This window comes from Cyprinus carpio, chromosome B2, assembly GCF_018340385.1.
Source record: "Cyprinus carpio isolate SPL01 chromosome B2, ASM1834038v1, whole genome shotgun sequence".
Classification (NCBI taxonomy): domain Eukaryota; kingdom Metazoa; phylum Chordata; class Actinopteri; order Cypriniformes; family Cyprinidae; genus Cyprinus; species Cyprinus carpio.
The window spans coordinates 9,607,479-9,630,408 of record NC_056598.1 but is presented as its reverse complement, the minus strand read 5'-3'; the positions used below and the strand labels follow the sequence as shown (position 1 = coordinate 9,630,408).

At 42.5% G+C, this 22,930-nt stretch overlaps 2 pseudogenes; both read left to right on the top strand.

Annotated features, from left to right (window-relative positions):
- The first annotated feature begins 1,232 nt into the window (after window positions 1-1,232).
- On the top strand, window positions 1,233-3,484 carry LOC109072019 (annotated as a pseudogene).
- Window positions 3,485-6,370: 2,886 nt separating this feature from the next.
- On the top strand, window positions 6,371-21,506 carry LOC109103452 (annotated as a pseudogene).
- The last annotated feature ends 1,424 nt before the right edge of the window (window positions 21,507-22,930 follow it).

The following is a 22,930-nucleotide window of genomic DNA, read 5'->3' as shown; positions in this document are numbered from 1 at the left end:
CATATGGGATGCTAACAGTGTCATGAATAACTCTTATGAAGCTTTCACTAAGTACTTCAAGTAGGTATTTGGCTCCGCTGCGGGTGAGATCTCAGTCTCTGATCAACTGCTGCAGTTGCATCAGGGAGGGACATCTACAAGTGAGTACACCATACAGTCTCGGACTGTGGTGGCTAGTGGATGGAAAGAGGCAGCTCTCCTGAGCACTTATTGCCAAGGTCTTAATCCCTGGATCCGTGCTCAAATGGCGATCTATGAGGATTCCATTGGACCGGAGAACTTCATGTTGAAAGCCAACCGCACTTCACAATGCCAAGCCGCCAACCAGTCTGGCTCTCTTGCCAGCGGCCCTCCAGTACCAGAGCCCATGCAAGTGGATTCTACCCGACTATCCGGCGGGACTCTGCCTTTATTGTGCCGCACCTGATCATGTCATCCGAACCTGCTGCGTCAAGCCCCCATGTCCTATGGTGAGTATCATTCAACATAACCCTGATTCCACGTTTTCCACCATGTCAGTCCAACTACTCACTCAAGCCTGCTCTGTTGTTGTTTCAGCCCTGGTTGACTCGGGCTACTCGGGCAACTTCATCTCGCACAGCCTCCTAAGTCGTCTCCAGTTTGCCTTGCTGTCGACATGCCCAGGAGCTTCGAGTGGAAACGATTCAGGGAAAACTGTTAGGATGTGGGCGGATGAGATTTCAGGCACCTCTAACCCTCAAGTTCAGGCTCTTCCATGAAGAGGAAATTCACTTCCTGGTACTGGAGGCACCAACTGTGGATATCATCCTGGGACGCCCCTGGCTAGTACAACATTCTCTGGAGATCAGATAGGACTCAAGTGATGTTGTTTGTTGGAGCCAGTTCTGCCACCAACACTCTCACTGCCCTTCCACTTCCATCACCCTAGTCACCGGTCTGTCAGGTTGTGTCCACCCTCAGAGAGCCCTGAGCCAAATGTGGCTCCAACAATTCCATCTGATTGTGGCATTCCAGGATATCTTCAAGCAGGCAGCCACCCACTTACCACCTCACAGGCTGTGGGACTGTGCCATCGACTTGCTGCCTGAAGCAAAACTCCCCAAGGGTAGAGTATACCCGTTGTCCATCCCGGAGTGCAAGGCTATGGAGGAATACATCCAGGAGACTCTTAATCAGGGATTCATCCAGCCGTCCAGCTCACCTGCTGCCTAAAGCTTCTTCGTGGGCAAGAAGGATGGGGGTTTGCGGCCATGCATCGACTACAGAGCCCTGAACTCCCAAAAAACACTTCCCTGGTCCTTGCCGGCCTTGAGGAACTCTGTGGATTCCACATCTTCTCCAAGCTGGACCTGCGGAGTGCATATAAACTCGCATCTGAAAAGGTGATGAGTGGAAGATGGCCTTCATTACCCATTCTGGGCACTGAGTACTGTGTTATGCCGTATGGACTTGCCAACGCCCCCTCTGTGTTCCAAGGATTCATGAAGGAGGTGTTCTAGGAATTCCTTCAAGTCAGTCATCGTGTACATTGATATACTCATCTATTCCCGGAACCTGGCTGAACATCACCACCACATGAAGCAGGTCCTGCAGAAGCTTTGACAACACCATCTGTTCCTTAAGCTGGAGAAATGTGAGTTTCACCTCTCCACGGTACGGTTCCTCGGCTACAACATCAGCCCAGAAGGTATCCAGATGGACCAGGGGAAGGTAACGACCATTGCTGAGTGGCCCGTTCCTCCTTTAGTAAAGGAACTCCAGAGGTTCTCAGGATTTGCTAACTTCTACAGATGTTTCATTCAGGATTTCAGTCAGCATACATCTCCATTAACCACCTTACTTTGAGGAAAGCCCAAGTCCCTGTCCTGGAGTTCCAACGCCCATGAAGCCTTCCAAGCACTCAAAAAGGCCTTCAGCACAGCTCCCATCCTTCGCCACCCGGATCCCGAGACTCCATTTGTGGTTGACGTGGACGCCTCCACCACTGGAACCACCTTCGGTAAGCCTCCATGCCTCCAGCCTTGTGCCTACTTTTCCAAGAAACTGACCCCAGCAGAGCAGAACTACGACACTGGGAGCTTGTTGGCCCTCAAGCTTGCTCTGGAGGAATGGATGCGTTAGCTGGAGGGAGCCAATCACCCATTCAGTCATCACTGATCATAAGAACCTCCAATACCTCCGTGATGCCAATCGAATGAATCCCCGGCAGGCCTGCTGGGCCATATTCTTAAAATAAATAAATTAATTAAAAATTGTTCCCTTTTTTTATTTGCAGGTTTCCACATATCTGGACTCACAGTTTACTCTGGGAGGCTTGCCAAATCCAACACACCCAAAGAGATCATGGAATGGAAGTTGAGGCACAGATACAGTTGTCCTTGACTTTCCCTCATTGTGCTTGTGCCTCGTTATTGAGGGTCACTGGCTTTATCCAACCAAAATCCAAAATTCCAACAAGTTGCAGGAGCATTAAGAGTCCCCCTCACCACTAAATTCAAGTGAAAATCATCTCAGCTTTGGATAAATGTTTGCAGCAGGGGTTGGAAAACTCCTTGCTTTTAAACATCAGTTCGCACAAAGACATGAGAGTGGCAAGGATACTTAAAGAGGAGCCTTATGAGTAGATCCTCAACGAGCCGAACGCATGTCTGCTGCAAGCTCCTTTCTTATTGCTTTTGATTGCGGTTGAGCCCAAGAAAATGGCCGCCAGGGACGCCATCAGGAAAACGTGGGCCAATGAAAGCGTGGCTGGGGTTTTGGGTTTCGTCTGCCTTTTTATCATAGGTGTAAATCAAGACAGCCAAAGAAATGGCAGCAGTCTCCAGCACACATAGAGGAAGAAGGTCTTCGATACCATGATATTATCCAGCAAGATTACAGGGATACTTACAACTACCTTACCCTGAAAACGCTGATAGGGGTGTACTGGATCACAAAGTACTGCCCTGAGGCCAAATATGTCTTGAAGACAGACAGTGACATGTTTGTTTACACCGAATACCTCATAGAAGAACTCCTAAAACCCAGAGGGCAACCAAAACAAATATTTTACAGGACATCTTATTCCAGACATGTCCTCAAACTGAAACAAAGAGAGTAAATGGTACATGCCCTGAGAAGTGTACCCTGGTAGGCGATACCCTTCCTTTTGTTCTGGGACTGGATACGTCTTCTTAGGCGATGTGGTCCAAAGAATATACGTGGCATCTCTGACCATGCCCAGACTGCATTTAGAAGATGTTTACATGGGTAAATGTCTAGCTAAACTGAAGATAGAGCCAACGCCACCACCAAATGAACTGCTGTTCAATCACTGGCGAGTGCCCTACTCTAGCTGTAGGTACAGCAACCTGATCTCCTCTCATGGGTTTCATCCCAATGAGATCATCCAGGACTGGCAGCACCTGCAGAGCAACAAGCACAATCCCTGTCAAACGACTGGGTAGAATGTTTTATCATCAAGTTGTGATGATGTTTCATGCATCAAAATGTTTTATCATCCACCACGCTCCAACGCAGGTCACCTTTCGACGGCACCTACGCTCACTCTCTCCATCTCGCCTATCCTCTGTGGTTTCATCCTCACTTCCTTCACTCTCGCAGTTTTTCAGCTCTGGACACGAACAGTGCTACGGACACTTTTTGCTCCACTCTAACCTCTTGCTTGGACAACTTTTGCCCACTGTTGTCTAGACCAGCACGCACCACCCCCATCTGCCCCCTGGCTGTCCGATGTTCTCCGGAACATCGCTCTAAACTCAGGGCTGCAGAGAGGAAATGGCATAAATCAAGAAACTCTACCGACCTCACTGTGTATCAGTCTCTCCTCTCTTCCTTCTCTGCAAACGTCTTCACTGCTAAAACATCATACTACCACGACAAAATTAACAACTGTTGTGACGCTCGGACACTCTTCAGAACCTTCTCTTCTCTTCTTAATCCGCCTCCACCTCCTCCTCCATCGACTCTTACAGCTGACGACTTTGCAGTTTTCTTCACAAATAAGACAAAAAACCATCAGTGACCAATTCTCCACACCGCAGACTGAGGATAACTTCACAACGACTAATGCACACTCTCTCTCCTCCTTCTCTCCACTCTCAGAGACAGACGTTTCCAAACTTATCCTGTCCAGTCATCCTACTACTTGCCCACTGGATCCGATCCCCACTCACCTCCTTCAAGCGATTTCTTCTTCAGTCATACCTTCACTTACTCACATTATCAACTCCTCTCTTCACTCTGGAACATTTCCCTCAGCATTTAAGCAGGCTCAGGTAAGCCCACTGCTGAAGAAACCATCTCTAAATCCAGCACTTCTAGAAAACTACAGACCGGTATCCCTTCTTCCATTCATTGCAAAGACACTCGAACGAGCTGTGTTCAACCAGCTCTCTATGTTTCTTGTACAGAACAACCTCCTGGACAGCAACCAATCTGGCTTCAAAAGCGACCACTCAACTGCGACTGCCCTGCTCTCGGTTACTGAAGCCCTGCGACTGGCAAGAGCAGCTTCAAAATCCTCAGTACTCATTTTGCTGGACCTGTCTGCTGCTTTTGACACCGTTAATCACCAGATTCTCCCGTCCACCCTCAGAAAGATGGGCATCTCTGGAACCGCACTCCAGTGGCTTAACTCCTACCTTTCTGATAGATCCTTCATGGTGTCTTGGAGGGGTGAAGTTTCTAAGTCACAACAACTTGCTACTGGGGTTCCTTAAGGCAAGGCTCAGTACTTGGACCACTTCTCTTCTCCATCTACATGACGTCATTAGGATCTGTCATTCAGAAGCATGGCTTTTCCTATCACTGCTACGCCTGATGACACTCAACTCTACTTCTCATTCCAACCAGATGACCCGACGGTAGTTGCTCGCATTTCAGCATGTCTGAGTGACATTTCTAGCTGGATGAATGACCATCACCTTCAGCTCAACCTTACTAAGACAGAACTGCTGGTGGTTCCAGCTAACCCATCGTTTCATCACAAATTTTCTGTACAGCTGGGTTCATAACTCCTTCCAGGACAGCCAGAAACCTAGGAGTTGTGATGGATCATCAGTTAAGCTTCACAGACCATATTGCTACAACGACCCGGTCCTGCAGATTTGCCTTATAAAACATTAGGAAGATTAGACCCTTCCTGTCAGAGCAAGCCACCCAACTTCTTGTCCAAGCTCTTGTTCTCTCCAAACTGGACTATTGTAATGCTCTCCTGGCGGGCCTTCCTGCATGTACGATCAAGCCTCTACAACTGATCCAGAATGCAGCAGCAACGAGGCTTGTCTTCAATGAGCCAAAAACAGCTCATGTTACTCCTCTCCTCATCAGGTTACACTGGCTACCAGTAGCCGCTCGCATCAAATTCAAGGTACTGATGCTTGCCTACAAGACGACCACTGGCACGACGCCAACATACCTAAACTCATAAGTTCAATCTTATGCGCCCCTCCAGAAGTTTGCGCTCTGCAAGTGAACGACGCCTTGTGGTGCCAACCCAAAGAGGTTCAAAATCACTCTCACAGACTTTTTCCTGGACTGCGCCCAGCTGGTGGAATGACCTCCCGATCTCAATTCTAACAGCTGAGTCTTTACTCATTTTCAGAAAACATCTAAAGACTCATCTTTTTCACCTGCACTTAACCAACTAATACTAGTACTTACCTTTTCTTTTTCTTGTCTATCATATTCATAAAAAAAAAAGAAAAAACCTGGCTACGTGTTCTGTACTAGACTAACTGAGACTTGTCATAGCACTTGTATACCGTTGTTGTTCTCTTTTTGATCTGATTGTTTCTACTGTTCTCATTTGTAAGTCTTTGGATAAAAGCGTCTGCTAAATGATTAAATGTAAAATGATTAAATGATGGTAGGACATTTAAGAACATTTGTTTTGTTTTATAGATATTTTTAAAGTTTGTATCTTGACTCCGAGACAAAATGTGTGTTTTTCAGAACTTTTATTTGCTGAAACATCCAAGAACTGACAGAGTTTTGTGCAACCTCAAATCAGACAGATTGTGTTACTCTCACAACTTGTGGTAAGCAGAGTAATGTAATGTGATTATTTTGTCTGACCCTGGGAATATCTTGTTACATATGATAGGTTTGCTGACACAGCTCTAGATTATATTTACATTTCTATGACATTTAAAGAAACAAAGGCATTCTTGAGTGGTGTATAAAGACAGTGTAACGTAAATTCCACTACAGATTCTCCCTGACCTGCAGTGATCAGCTGATGTACTACAAATGTTTCCTCTTTTCTTGGATGTCAAAGACTTGTAAGTAATAAATGAGAATGTGGAATTTTATTTTAAAAAATATTATGTGACATTAGATGTCTGAATGGTTGTCTTTTTTTATTTTTAAATTAGAGTTTTCACTGATGTTTGGAGCAGAGGTTGCTTCAAGTTTCCTGGAAAAATGGAACACCAGTTTTAAAGAAAATGTCATTCAGAAGGCCAGGGACCTTAAAGAGACTGCTCTCCTAAAACAGCATCTGAAAGCTGTACTGAATGATGATCCAGGTACAGCAATCATGAAAATAGTAATGTTGTTTCTTGAGTCAATCAATCTTATTTTTAAAAAGTTTTTATTGATTATTTTCCAAAAGCATTTTTCCCAAAAGTTTTGTGAAAAACACTAAATACACAGTTATTTCTAAAAATGTTGTCTATTAATAAAGTTCATCAATTTATTCATGCTTTGGGAATGCTGTTCATAACTATTTACATTAAAAAAACATGATGCGTTTAAGAACATAGTAAGAGTAAAAGTCCCCTTGCCTTTGGGCATGGGCAGTAAGTATGAAATTTAAAAATTTGGTTTGCTCTCCAGCACAACTATAATACCTACCCCACTAATAGTTCGTAATTTTAAGATATTATGATGCACAATACACAGGAGTAACTTGGAGATGCCATAAACAGACTAGTTTGAAATAATTACTGTTATTTTCTGTCTCCAGAATGGGACAGTGACATGGCTTCTCTACTTGTCCTGCTGGATCTTTTTACTCCAAAATCAGCTGGAAGAAAGTGGCCCAAGAAGATAAGTGTTGGAGAGGCAACATATCATCTGGGGAAATTTCATAAGGTTTGTTAAGACAACTCTATCCTATTCTAAATATTGTACTTAATGTCATGGCTTAGGTCTGAGATGCGGTGTTTTTGTCGTTGTGTCTGTGTGCCTTGTCTCTGAGCACATGGGGTTTTGTTTTGGCAGCTCATGTGTTCTGCTGTCAGTGTGGTGTCTTCCCCCTTCCACTCGTTATCCTTTATTCTCTGTGTTCTGTCACACCTGTAGCCACTCTTTCCTCATTAGCTCTCCCCTATTTTAGTTCCTCTCATGCGCCGTCTTTTGTCAGAACGTTGTATGTCGTGTAATGCTTCGCTAGTGACCGTCTTGTCTTGTTTGCCCATCCCTGCCGTGTTATGTTGTCTTAGGCTCCAAGTGTTTTGATTTTTTGTTTCTGTCTAGAACTGTTCCCTCTCATCCTACCAGACTTTACAGGTTCTGCTTCCGGCCCTGGCATCTCATTTCTGTTGGGACCCTGATACTTGACTCCAGCTCCTCTCTGCACACTAAACATTCTCATTCGGGGAGTTCGGCGGTCCTTCAACGCTGCATCCCCAAAGAAGCTCAGATTGGTGTGACTTTGACGTTGCGTCCCCAATGATGCTCTGTTTGGTATGACTTTGACGCTGCATCACGGGAGACGCTAGGATTGGTCCCTGCTGAGAGGTTTCTTTTTGGCCCTGTGCTCTTGGAGTGATCCTTCATTTAATGCCTATTTTTAAACAAATTGTTTATAAAGGGAAATTTATGTTGTGTTTCAGTCATGTCTTGATGATCATCTCCTGACCGCTTAAGGAAACCCTCAACCATATCTTCTTGCCTCAGGGAATTCAAAAGCACAGGTTTCCACCTTTTACACTGTCTTGGACAGAAATTTTTTTGACTTGTCAGTCATGTATATGCTTGTCTTACCAAGAAGATATTCAGATAACGTTATGCCATGTAAATAGGTCTTATCCAAATTTGACTTGGAATTTTTCCACAAATACAATTTATTAGCGAAAATTAATTTTCAGTGTTTTATATTAGTATCTCTTTTATCTTAGTAAGGTTTGATTTGTGGGATTTACTAAAGCATTTTTTAAATTGGTGCTTCTGTAGAATAATTGTGCAATATACGATTTTTCTACATTACCAACTGTATTTGCCAAGATGTGCAATATACTGTACACTAGAGAGACCATGCTTTAATAATCATCTATCTTCCTTATATCAGTCTTCTTTTGTTTTCCTGAGAAATTACATTACAGTTTTAGTCTGGCTTTCTGATAGATGGTTTTGCCAGAGCCATTTTAATGCCAACAAACAGACAAAAATAATCCCTCTCAATGCACCAGCAAACACAAGATGCACAACATTCATAAAAAATATTTGGATCCGTTTAAAGTCGTTCTGTTCTGAAAAAAAAGAAAAAAAAAAGAAACTTGTGTGACGGCATGCTTGATAATGCACCTGCTAGCAGCTGAACCAGCCAAACCTGTTGATCAGAAGGGGGTTTCCACATCTGGCCATGTACAGTCATACCACACATTTGCAAAACTCGATCAACGCAAAGTACGTGTGGACAGTAGATGTCATCACTGATTAAACTGGTTCTCTTTCATTTTTTCCAGGTCATGCCACGCCACTCACGTCCAAACAGACACAATATAAAGGTGCGATCACATTTCGTGTAGTGAAACTGAGATTTATACATCATCTGAAAGCTGAATAAATAAGAGTTCCATTGATGTATGGTTAATTAGGATAGGACAATATTTGGCCGAGATACAACTATTTGATAATCTGGAATCTGAGGGTGCAAAAAAAAGGAGAAAAAAATAGAGAAATATTAAGAAAAAAGCCTTTAAAGTTGTCTCTTTACTTAATATCCTAATGATTTTTGTCATTAAAAAAATATCAATAATTTTGGTCTATACAATGCATTGTTGGCTATTGCTACAAATATACCTCATCGACTTAAGACTGGTTTTGTGGTCCAAGGTCACATCTGAGAAGCAGTTACTCACATAAGCAACATAGAGAAGCATTAAACCATTGCCTTTTTTGTTATTCAAAATACCTAATGTGTTTCTTCCAAGTATTTCGGTGTATAGTGAACTTCCTCAGTGTACAGTGTATATAATAACCAACTGTGTGTAATTTCTACAAAATTACTTTGCCATTTTAAAGGCTCATGGTGAGATGTAAGGCATGCAAGTTGGCCTTGTAATAGACTATGAAGTTTCACTGCAGTACACCTTCTTACATGAGGTCTTCAACAGGGGAATTGTGCTGGAGGAGAAGGTTGTATTACACAATTTCACCAGCGTACCATGCAGCTTTGCTATGCTCATGTAATCAACCACCGTGGATTCCAAAAGAAAACCGAACATGGCAGGAGGAGGAAGCATTACTGCTTGCTGAATTAATCAAACAGCGGAAACATGTTATAAAATGCAAGTTTGCGCACGTCTCTGTCTCTTCAGTTCCATCACAAGCCCCTACTGGCAACTCCTAACCACTTGAGAGACCACTCGAGCTGTCTTAACTGGGAGAGTAAGAGTGATTCTTAGCTTTAAGAAATTTGTTAACTTGCTTTTATACTTAAGTTTGAAAGCAGGAGTAAATTTAATGAATTCTCAGCACTTAAGACTAAAATGGCACTTTGAGAAGCTTGATAAATACGGGCCCAGATTAATAGAAAAAATATTAGAATTTTCATGTCAAAATATTTTTGAAAAGTTAGGGTTAGGGTTAGTTATTACATATCCAGATATCAGACAAAACTCTTTGGCCTGGTTTCACAGACAGAGCTTAGACTAAGCCAGGATTAGACCATAATTTAATTAGGACATTTAAGTATAAAAATGCCTTAGAAAAAAACATTACTGATGTGCATCTTGAGACAAAACAAGGCACTGACATGCTTTAAGATCAGTGCATATTTCTTTCAGTTGAAACAGCTCAGACTTACATTTTAGCATGGCACTAGGCTTAAGCCTTTTCGGTCAAACCGGAGGTTGGTTTATTTAATTATTTGGACCCAAACAACTCCAACCAAACCCCCACCCACTGTGGGCATTCCCACTCCAAGTTGAACTCAAAAGTTGGCAGCCCTAATTTAAGGCAGCAACTAAACTGAAGCCTGTTACATAAACTTATTAATACTACCTATTGCAAATAGTGACATATATCTGCACTTCAGTATTGTGGTACATTATAAAACAGTATGCTACCTACACCTACCCCTAGCCCTACTTGATACTTTATTTTCAACTTTTCGATTATTTCCTTCATTTTTATTGAAAATAAATGACTTTCCGATGTGATTTGAGATGTGAAAAGGGAGAAGAACAAGTTCGGCAAAAAGGCGGATTCGAACTCGGGTCGATTGCATCAAAAAGACTACACCACACACTTTACCATCTACAACACTAGAGCTGTTGTTTGACAGCTGTCTTTTGTAATGTTATCTAGCCCAACCACATGTTGGTGGGTGGACTTGGTGTAAATAGCCTCTGCCAACAAGGCAGGCTAGTTGCACTTAGTGTAAATTGACACTGTTTTAATTATGAATACAAAAAAAGAAAGAATAATTGGGTTAGGTATACATAGCTTTCTATACATTGTTCATTCATGTGACAGATGAATGTCTTTTCAGGTTTACAGGTTTTCATGTCATGGTTTTTTACTAATCTCAATTTCTCAAAATGATTCACTTGTTTGTGAAGATTGTTGCTTAATAAGAGATTATATTTTCAGTTTTTTTTTTTTTTTTTTTTTTTTGTAAACCCTACAGTATGCCGAAGAGTTGATTATTGATTATGAATATTTTATCTTTTAGAAAAAAAGGTGGTTATTAAAAATGGACAGGTGCAAGCATGATTTTTGTAAAGGTATGGTAAAATAAGGTAATACGACTTAGAACAAAATCAGGTTGACTAATTATTTATTGCATTTATCCATACAATCCTATACTGTGGAGTGGTAAATAAAGTTAAAACTATGATAGAGAGAGAGAGACAGAGAGAGAGAGAGAGCAAAATAATAAAGGTTACAAATATAAAAGAGCACATAAATGGTGTGCTGGGGCTACTAAACCGGCTATTTGCTTGGGGTCCTTGATGTTGCTAAGTCTGAGTCAGGTGTGCATCGTTGATCATTATTCAAGTAAAAATATCTTCTTTGCACTTAGACTGTAAAGAAAAGGAGTGGCAAACCATAGGAAGAGGTAGAGACTTAAATGACAAGAGCTATAAAAAGATACAATGGCAAAGCCCACAGCATCTTTCTGCAACAGGACTGACAAATAGCAAGCATCTCATTCAGACCAAGTGAAAGGTACATCAAACCAGACAACAAAAAGGCTGTAGTAACAGCAATTATAATAATAATATTTATATAATAATTCATAAACATTTGTTTTTTTGTACACTGAGGACACATAAAAGTGCTTTCTGGTGTACACAAACAAGCAGTTGTTGATTGGTGCACTATGCCTGCAATTTGAATTAATTGTAAAATAGCAATACTGCAGTGAAAAATACTATGACCTACGATAGGCTAAATTCTGCAGTTTAGCACATATAGAAATATTATATTACAAACTGTCTTAAAATGTTTCTTCTTTTTAAATGGAAGGCAATATATTTCAAGTCAAGTCAAGTCTGCTTTATTGTCAATTCTTCCACATGTACAGTACATACATAAAGAGAACTGAAATTGCGTTACTCTCAGACCCATGGTGCGTATAGATAACATTAACAGTAGAGCCTAAAATACAGATAGATACAGATCAAATCTAAAATCTAAAATACAACTATACAAATAAGGGCATGCAAAAAATAATGAAAATAAAAATAAAGTTAAAGCAGCGCAAGATAGAGTGCAAACCAGTGAGGTGAACAAACAGTGCAGATAAAAAGATTGTAGTGCAAAAAAAGCTTATTCAGTCTGATTAAAGTGACAAAGGGCTCAGAGAGCAGTTCTTTTATTTAAACTGACTGAAGAGGTAGTAGAATGACATCAGTTCTATGCTGAATGAGGTAGTGAGCAGACCAATGCTGTCATCGTATGTTAGTGGGAGAGGGGAGTGGAAGGACCTGGGGATGTGGGACCTGGGGGGGGGGGGGGGTTCATAGTTCAGTGGTGCCTGGGGCTGAAGGGGTGGGGGGGTTAAGTTCGGGAGCGAGTTCAGCTTCCTGACAGCCTGATGAATGAAGCTGTCCTTCAGACTGCTGATCCTGGCCTGGAGACTCCACAGTCTCCTCCCTGATGGCAGCAGACTGAAGAAGCTGTGTGACGGGTGTGTGGGATTACCTGCAATGCAGAGGGCTTTGCGAGTGAGACGGGTTCCGTAAATGTCCTGGAGAAAGGGGAGAGAGACACCAATGATCTTCTCAGCTGCTTTCACTATGCGTTGAAGAGTCTTCAGGCAGGACACGTTGCAGGCCCCATACCACAAAGTGATGCAGCTAGTGAGGATGCTCTCAATGGTGCCTCTGTAGAAGTTGCACATGATGGGGGCCGGGGCTCTGGCTCTTCTCAGTTTGCGGAGGAAGTAGAGACACTGCTGTGCTTTCTTGGCCAGTGCTGTGGTGTTGTCGGTCCAGGAGAGGTCCTCTGTGATGTGCACACCCAGGAACTTTGTGCTGCTCACTCTCTCCACAGTTGCACCGTTGATAGTCAGAGGAGCATGCTGAGTGTACACTCTCCTGAAGTCAACAACAATCTCCTTCATCTTCTACACGTTCAGAGAGAGATTGTTGACACTGCACCACCCGGCCAGGTGGCTCACCTCGCTCCTGTAGTTTGTCTCATCTCTGTTGCTAATGAGATCCACCACAGTCGTGTCATCCGTAAACTTAATAAAGAGGTTGGAGTTGTGTGATGGTGTCCAATCGTGGCTCAGCAGAGTGAAGAGGAGGGGGCTCAGCACACATCCTTGGGGGGCCCCAGTGTTCAGTGTGATGGTGCAGGATGTGTTGCTACCGACCCGTACTGCCTGAGGTCTTCCAGTCAGAAAGTCCAACAGCCAGTTGCACAGCAAAGTGTTGAGTCCCAGCTGGACCAGTTTGTAAATGAGCTGTTGAGGTATGATTGTGTTGAATGCTGAACTGAAGTCTATGAACAGCATTCTGACATATGAGTCCTTTTTGTCTATATGTGTGAGTGCTGAGTGGAGGGCAGTTGCGATGGCGTCATCGGTCGAGCGGTTGGACCGATATGCAAACTGGAAGGGGTCCAGGCAGGGGGAGAAGGCAGACTTGATAAGGTGCATGACTAGCCGTTCAAAGCACTTCATGGGGATGGAAGTAAGTGCATCAGGACAGTAGTCATTGAAGCAGGATAGAGACGGTTTTTCCGGGACTGGAATGATGATGGTAGCTTTGAAGCATGTGGGAACAAAAGCCTGACTAAGCGAGATGTTGAAAATGTCTGTAAGGAGATCAGTGAGTTCCACTGCACTGTCTCTCAGTACATGCCCAGGGATGTTATCAGGACCCGGAGCTTTGCATGCTTTGATCCTGCTGAAGGATCTCCTCACGCTGTCTGGGGTCATCGTCATCACCTGGTCACTGGGAGTGGTGCAGTGGTGCTGTTTTGTTCCTCAAAGCGAGCCAAGAAGGTGTTCAGCTCATTCAGCAGGGAGATGTTGCTGTCACAGGTCCGCGGTTGGGGCTTGTAGTCCGTAATGGTCTGTATCCCCTGCCACAGGCTCTGAGTGTCTCTGCTGTCGCTGAAACGATGGGTTATCCTCCTGGAGTACTGTCTCTTAGCCTGTCTGATGCCGCGGGATAGGTTGGCCCTAGCTGTCCTCAGGCCCCCCTCATCTCCAGCTCTGATTGCAGCATTCTGCATCTTCAGAAGTCTGTAGACCTCCCCTGTCATCCACGGCTTCTGGTTGGCCCGGACAGTGGTGGTCTTTGTGACTGTTACATCATCAGTACACTTGGTGATGTAGGCAGTGACAGTCTCTGAGTACACTTGGAGGTCTATGGTAGTGTTATTGTATGTGGCAGCCTGCTTAAACATATTCCAGTCAGTTGTGTCAAAACAGTCTTGAAGAGCCTCTGACGACCCTTCTGGCCACACTTGAATTTATTTGTGAACTCGTTTGGCGACTTTAACGAGCAGTCTGTATGCAGTCATTAGCATGACAGTGATGTGGTCTAAGGCACCAAGGTGGGGGAGGGGAGGGCATTGTAAGCTCCTTTCTGTGTGGTATAAACAAAATCTAAAACGTTATTACCTCGTGTTGGAAAGTTAATGTGTTGGTGTATTTTTGGAAAAACACTCTTTAAGTATGGCTGTATATTCCCTCAGTAGATAGAACAGCCGGCCATTAATAATCATAAACTCCACCAGGGGTGAGCAGTGTTTGCAGACCACAACAGCATCACGGCACCACGTGTCATTGATGTAAACACAAAGCCAGCCAAGAGAGCTCTGTCCTCTCGATAGCACGTCAGATGATCGAGCTGAATAGCGCCGTCTGGAACGCTGTTGCTAAGCCATGTTTCTGTGAACACAAAAACACAACAGCCTCTAACAGTTGTAGCGTATCAGACCCGAACCAGAAAAATTAAAGATTCGATCGGGATCATGGTTGAAACATAAGGAGCCAAATTCAACATAAAGGCAACAGGATGTTGTAAATCAACTCCTAGCACCACAGTCTGAAGCAAGATAACCAACCAACTCTTTCAGAGAACTACTTTCAAAATTAACACCATTAAAACAATTATTGACAATTTCAGTTCAGAGAAGAGATTGTCAAATTTGGGGCAATTAATCCAGATTGATGATCTAAGAGATGCACAGCCTTACCATCACATGTAAACCCATGATGGTAATCATGATCACATGGATTGACTTCCCCCACCTACAAGAGAAGAACCAGACTGAAATTCCTTTAAGGGGACCTTTTAACCTCTGGTCTCCACAAAACGTCCTTATGTCAGAGAATGGCACAAAAACCGTCTTTTACAGATGTAGATGCAACAAAATGAACTCAAAAAAGAATTATAAAGGAATATCAGTCCATTGCTTAACTCCTTATCATAATATGAAACCCACACATTTGTCATGTTTCTAATCACTTATTGTGTATGTCTTTTTAATAACTATTGAATAGCTTAAGTATTCATATTCATGTTTAGTATTTGTGTGTTCGAATCTTCTTGCTTGAAACATTTCTGACCATCAGTTATTTGTCAAATGTATCATATTCTTATCATAGGAATCATGTCCAAAATTATACCCTGCAAGAGCGAGAAAATTCGGACCACGTGATTGATAAGATAACATATGATTTATGAATGGGCAGGACAAACATCGCAACACCCGAGCAAAGACAATATCTAATTGGTCAAGACAATATTTGAGGTGTGGCCGAAAGGCCAGTTTAAATACTCAGGACACCATCAAATTTGGCTTTTTGTTTTTGGCTTTTAGCTTTGGCTTTTTAGCTTTTGCTTGTAGTTGTAGCTTTTAGCCATGCTTTTAGTCATCACTTTTAGCATTCTTTGAGTGCGGTCCCAGGGTGTTCTGGCCATGCCTGATGCTACTGAGCCACGATGAGAAGAAACACCACCTAGTCTCGTCAAACTTTACTTCTATTCTTTTACTTTAGTTTCTTTTCTTTTCCGTTTGAGAGTTTCGTGTTCTGAGTCTGACCTCGAGTGCCCGTTCAACTTCAACCAGCCCACAACTCCGCATCGTCAGCCAACGCCCAACCACGGGCTTTCCAAGACGTCACTTCAACAACTACTGAACTTCCAGCCAATCAGCAACCTCAGGAAAATCCCTTTTCAATGACAACAAAGGGAACCCCCTTTACACAGGCAACGCAAGTAACGTACCTCCAGACTCTGATCTAAACTGGTGTAGCTATCTAATATAATTTTAACCTCAATGAGGAACTCAATGAGAGGGTTAATTAAGTGACTGATGGTTGTTCATGTCTATGCAATTTCACGTATTGCTGTAAACTTGGGATTTCACATTTTCATTCTTAAACCCATTCTTTCCTAACTTTCTATCCTCCTGCAACTTGTGTGCATGTGTGAGTGCGTGTGCTTGTGTTAGATTAGTTTATATGTCTTAGATTTATCTAATAAAGCCTTATTTATATTAAAAAGATAAGTATCGTGTGTTTTGTGCTTACAAGTTAATGTCTTAAACTGCCGATCTTGTTACTGTGCTAATTAATAGTGTTTTCACTATATTTTGGTTATTAATATCCATTGCAGAATTTATGTTATCTGGCTCGTTCAATGAATCGCTGGCCGTCTCCGTGATCAGCCGTAAAACAGTGATTCTGTTCAAATTCCCTTTAAAATCGTAAATGATTCCCTTTGAGCTAAATTGACCTGTTTCCCTTACACAGTCTCTGAGTTGAGCGTAGTAATCGGATGTAGTCCAATTTATTGTCCAAAGAGTGTACGTTAGCCAGTATGATGATGGGGATGGCTGGCTTGTGTGGGTTAGCCGTTAGCCTATTTAATCATGTCTGGGAATTTGTCAAATAAAGATTTGTTGTGACATTAAGGATTTTCAGCTGTAGCACCTGATATATAGGTGAAATTTTGGTGAACAACTAATTGTCTCAGTTGCTTTGTGTTTTTATTTGAAGCCTGATGGATGCAAACCACATAAGATGATCATTTAAAAGTTTTAGTACTGGAAGCAGCACAAAAACAGATGTTTCAAAGATGATTCCACAAGGACCAGGGTGGAACTGGGCCATCCACAATGTTTATGTATACCAAGAGTTTAGCACACTGAGCTCCATTTGATAATGCCACATTTAAATCTATTATGTAGATAATTCAAATATCTCACATTTTGTGCAGTAACATTAAAAAATTGTTCCCTTTTTTATTTGCAGGTTTCCACATATCTGGACTCCCAGTTTACTCTGGGAGGCTTGACAAATCCAACAAACCCAAAGAGATCATGGAATGGAAGTTGAGGCACAGATACAGTCGTCTCTGCCTTTTCCTCATTGTGCTTGTGTTTGTGGTAGGCCTCGTTATTCAGGGTCACTGGCTTTTTCCACCCAAAATCCAAAATCCCAACAAGTTGCGGGAGCTTGAAAAGTCCCCTTCACCACTAAATTCAAATGAAAATGTCATCTCAGCTTTGGATGAATGTTTGCAGCAGGGGTTGGAAAACTCCTTGCTTTTAAACATCAGTTCACGCGAAGACATGAGAGTGGCAAGGATTCTTACATTTACATTTAATCATTTAGCAGACGCTTTTATCCAAAGCGACTTACAAATGAGAACAACAGAAGCAATCAGACCAATGAGAGAATTTTTTTTTTTTTTCCAAGAATAGGATAGACAAGAAAAGGTAAGTGCTAGTATTAGTTGGTCAAGTGCTGGCAAAAAGATGAGTCTTTAGATGTTTTTTGAAAATGAGTAAAGACTTGGCTGTTCGAATTGAGATTGGGAGGTCATTCCACCAGCTGGGCACAGTCCAGGAAAAGGTCAGTGAGAGTGATTTCGAACCTCTTTGGGATGGCACCACAAGGCGCCGTTCACTTGCAGAATGCAAGCTTCTGGAGGGCGCATAAGTTTGAACTAGTGAGTTTAGGTATATTTGTGCCGTGCCAGTGGTCGTCTTGTAGGCAAGCATCAGTACCTTGAATTTGATGCGAGCGGCTACTGGTAGCCAGTGTAACCTGATGAGGAGAGGAGTAACGCGACCTTTTTTTGGCTCATTGAAGACAACCTTCGCTGCTGCATTCTGGATCAGTTGTAGAGGCTTGATAGTACATGCAGGAAGGCCCGCCAGGAGAGCATTACAATAGTCCAGTTTGGAGAGAACATGAGCTTGGACAAGAAGTTGGGTGGCTTGCTATGACAGGAAGGGTCTAATCTTCCTAATGTTGTATAAGGCAAATCTGCAGGACCGGGTAATTGTAGCAATATGGTCTGTGAAGCTTAACTGATGATCCATCACAACTTCTAGGTTTCTGGCTGTCCTGGAAGGAGTTATGGTTGTTGAACCTATCTGTGTAGAGTAGTTGTGATGAAATGATGGGTTAGCTGGAACCACCAGCAGTTCTGTCTTAGTAAGGTTGCGCTGAAGGTGATGATCATTCATCCAGCTAGAAATGTCACTCAGACGGGCTGCAATGCGAGCAGCTACCGTCAGATCATCTGGTTGGAATGAGAAGTAGAGTTGAGTGTCATCAGCATAGCAGTGATAGGAAAAGCCATGCTTCTTGATTACAGATCCTAATGACGTCATGTAGATGGAGAAGAGAAGTGGCTAAGTACTGAGCCTTGAGGAACCCCAGTAGCAAGAAGATGTGACTTAGAAACTTCACCCCTCCAAGACACTCTGAAGGATCTATCTGAGAGGTAGGACTTAAACCACAGGAGTGCGGTTCCAAAGATGCCCATCTTTCTGAGGGTGGACAGTAGTTAATCTGGTGATTAACTGTGTCAAAAGCAGCAGACAGATCCAGCAAGATAAGTACAGAGGATTTGGAAGCTGCTCTTGCCAGTCGCAGGGCTTCAGTAACTGAGAGCAGGGCAGTCTCAGTTGAGTGGCTGCTTTTGAAGCCAGATTGGTTGCTGTCCAGGAGGTTGTTCTGTACAAGAAACATAGAGAGTTGGTTGAACACAACTCGCTCAAGTGTCTTTGCAATGAATGGAAGAAGGGATAACGGTCTGTAGTTTTCTTAAGCAGTGGGCTTAACCGAGCCTGCTTAAATGCTGAGGGAACTGTACCAGAGTGAAGAGAGGTGTTGATCATGTGAGTAAGTGAAGGTATGACTGAAGAAGAAATCACTTGAAGGAGGTGAGTGGGAATAGGATCAAGTGGACAAGTAGTAGGATAAGTAGACAGGATAAGTTTGGAAACGTCCATCTCTGAGAGTGGAGAGGAGGAGGAGAGAGAGTGTGTATTAGTCGTTATGAAGTTATCATCCGTCTGCGGTGTGGAGAATTGATCACTGATGGTTCTTGTCTTATTTGTGAAGAAAACTGCAATGTCATTGGCTGTAAGAGTCGATGAAGGAGGAGGTGGAGGCGGACTAAGAAGAGAAAGTTTTAAAAAGAGTGCGAGAGTCAGAACAGTTGTTAGTTTTGTTGTGGTAGTATGATGTTGGTGCAGTGAAGACATTTGCAGAGAAGGAGAGACTGATACACACTGAGGTCGGCAGAGTTTCTTGATTTATGCCATTTCCTCTCTGCAGCCCTGAGTTTAGAGCGATGTTCATAGGGAACATCGGACAGCCAGGGGGCAGATGGGGTGGTGCGTGCTGGTCTGGATGACAGTGGGCAAAAGTTGTCTAAATAGGAGGTCAGAGTGGAGCAAAGAGTGTCAGTAGCACTGTTCGTGTCCAGAGCTGAAAACTGAGCGAGTAAAGGAAGTGAAGTTGAAACCATAGAAGGCGAGATGGAGAGAGTGAGCATAGGTTCTGTTGAAAGGTGACCTGCGGTGGAGCGTGTGCCACTTCAGGAGTAAGTGCGAGGTTAGCAGTTATGAGGAAGTGGTCTGAGGTGTGCAGTGGAGCAACTAAAGTGTTGTCCATGATGCTCACTTGAGATCAAATGAGGCGAGCAGAGTGTTGAAGGCAGCAGCCTGGGGTTTATCTAGGTGGATGTTGAAGTCAGCAAGCAGTACCAGAGGAGTATCATTCTCAGGAAAGTTTGATAGTAACACATCCAATTCCTCCAAGAAGTTTCCCAGTTGACCTGGGGGACGATAAATGACCACAAAGTGGATTTTAACAGGGTGGGTTATAGTAATTGCATGTGATTCAAATGAACTGTTACATGTAAGAGATGGTTGAAGATCAAATTTTGATTCTTTTGAGATAAGGAGACCAGTACCTCCACCCCTCCCGGTTGTACGAGGGGTGTGGGAACAAGTGAAATTAGTGGAGAGGGCTGCAGGAGTGGCGGTGTCTTCAGGTTTGATCCAAGTCTCAGTTAGGGCCATGAGGTTGAGACCGGAATGAGTAGCAATAGAAGAAATGAAATCTGCTTTGTTAACAGCAGACTGGCAGTTCCAGAGACCAACTGGAATAGAGCGTAAAGTAGTAGAGGTCAGAGGGACATGCCGTAGATTTTTGGGATAGGCCTGTCTCTGATGTACAGTGCGTGCTTTCCGAGTGTTGGTAGTAATAGTAGAGATCAGTAAGCACATAGTGAGTACAAATGACTTATTTAGATAAGTATTTAAGTAAATAAGGACAAGCTGTACAAAAAGAAAAGAAAGGGGAGAAAATCAATACTCAAGTGCCTTGTTTGTCTCCTTGCTCAGTGGAGTCGCGCAGGTAGAGTCGATGGTCTTTACACACGTCGGTCTTCACACGAGGAGGCTTCACACGTTATGTAAACTAACCACTGTTATATTTGCCTGAGTTCCTGTTATTGAAGTCAGCTGGCCACGCCTTACTATTTAGCAGACCAAAACTGGGGAGTCCCGTGATAGGCAAACGCGAGAACAAATGCCACTTCAGCATGTATTTACCAAGGTAAAAAACACAGTAAATGAAACAAAGTTTCCTAGCAACGACGGCCGCGCTGTAGTCTAATGAGAAAAAATGGCTAAACACTTACAAACTGCTGTCCTTTTCTGTTGCTCGACTGTTACTTAAAGAGGAGCCTTATTAGTACATCCTCAATGAGCCAAACGCATGTCTGCTGCGAGCTCCTTTCTTAGTGCTTTTGATTGCGGTTGAGCCCAAGAAAATGGCCACCAGGGACACCATCAGGAAAATGTGGGCCAATGAAAGCATGGCTGGGAGTTTGGGTTTTGTCTGCCTTTTTATCATAGGTGTAAATCAAGACACCCAAAGAAATGGCAGCAATCTGCAGCACACAATATAGAGTCTTCGATATCATGATATTATCCAGCAAGATTACAGGGATACTTACAACAACCTTACCCTGAAAACGCTGATTGGGATGTACTGGATCACAAAGTACTGTCCCGAGGCCAAATACATCTTGAAGACAGACAGTGACATGTTTGTCAACACCGAATACCTCATAGAAGAACTCCTAAATCCCAGAGGGCAACCAAAACAAAGATATTTGACAGGACACCTTATGCCAGACATGTCCCAAAACCGAAACAAAGAGAGTAAATGGTATATGCCCTAAGAAGTGTACCATGGTACGCCATACCCTGCCTTTTGTTCTGGGACTGGATACGTCTTCTCAGGTGATGTGGCCCGAAGGATATACGTGGCATCTCTGACCATACCCAGACTGCATTAAGAAGAAGTTTATGTGGGTAAATGTCTAGCTAAACTGAAGATAAAGCCAAAGCCACCACCAAATGAACTGCTGTTCAATCACTGGCGAGTGCCCTACTCTAGCTGTAGGTACAGCAACCTGATCTCCTCTCATGGGTTTCATCCCAATGAGATCATCCAGTACTGGCAGCACCTGCAGAGCAACAAGCACAATCCCTGCCAAACGACTGGGTAGAAGGTTTTATCAAGTTGTGATGATGTCTCATGCTTTTTGGAACTTTAACGCACAGGAGGGTTCTGGACAACCTTACATGTGTTTTTTTATTTGATTTTCACTACTGTGATTTTTATGATTGGTCATCTTTACAAATCTGCATGATTAAATTGTAATAAAACATATTTTGATTTAAATATGAATTCTTATGATAAATAGGATTGTAAACATGCAGCAAAATAGGTCTTTAAAGGGATAGATAACCCAAAAATAAAAATTGTCATTAATCATGTCGTTCCAATCATGTCGTTCCAAACCCGGAAGACCTTCGTTCATCTTCGGAACACAAATGAAGATATTTTTGATGACATTTGAGAGCTTTCTGAACCTCTGTAGACAGCTAGGGTCCTACCACGTTCAAGGCCCAGAAAGGTACCAAAAACATTGTAAAAATAATCCATGTGACATGAGTTCCACTGTAATTTTTATTTTATAATTTTATAAAAACATAAAAAACATTAAAAAAAAAATTGTTAAACTTGTTAATGGTGTTTGCTCTTGCTGCTAGAAAGTTGTGCGTTCATGCCTTCAGATTTGTCCATTACAGTGTTATTTTCATTGACAAATAATTTTTGTCATCATTTGTCAAAAAAAATTTCACCGACGAAAATGAGATGATAACAAACTAAAACTCGTTTTGAATGACAAAATCTATGAAGAAAATCTATTGACATTTTCGTCAACTAATAAAAATTCAGAATGAATCTGCTGCATGGTTAGGAAGATAAATGCATACATTTGAACTGTATCATCCTGCGGGACATAAGCTAACATACACTTGCTGCACGTGTCGTAAAACATAAAAAATGTCAATAGGTGGGAGTATGAGAAGGGCAGACATGGATAAATTTGACAAAATTAACACATAATAATTTCGTTTGACGATGAATAACACATGATGTATTGTAGTAATAGAGTGCGTTCAGGGGGTGTGGCTTTGAACAGTGTTTTTTTATCAGGCTAAAGTTAGCATTTTCCGAGATCTCCTACTGCACCTTTAAGTGAGCATAACCAGTAGGGAGAACTTGTATTAGTACATGCATCCATGCATTCGGTTTTAAAATGATAGCAGCCTAATTTAGTTGCTATTTTCCGAGTCAATTATGTTAATCAAGCAACAAATGATAGACAGAAAATCACTCACTACTTTTGACTGAATCACTTTAGTAACCCTAAAGATTAATCTAAACTGATTTATAGAAATACCGTCCTTTGGATGAGATGTTAAAACAAGGTCCTAACTCTCTGTGGTAAAATGATAAAAATCCCAGGATGTCTTTCGAAAAGAGTAAAGTTGTGACCTCGGCATCCTGGCCAAATTTGCCTATTGGTCTCTGACCATCATAGCCTCCTAATTATCCCCATATCTGCTGACTGGCTTCATC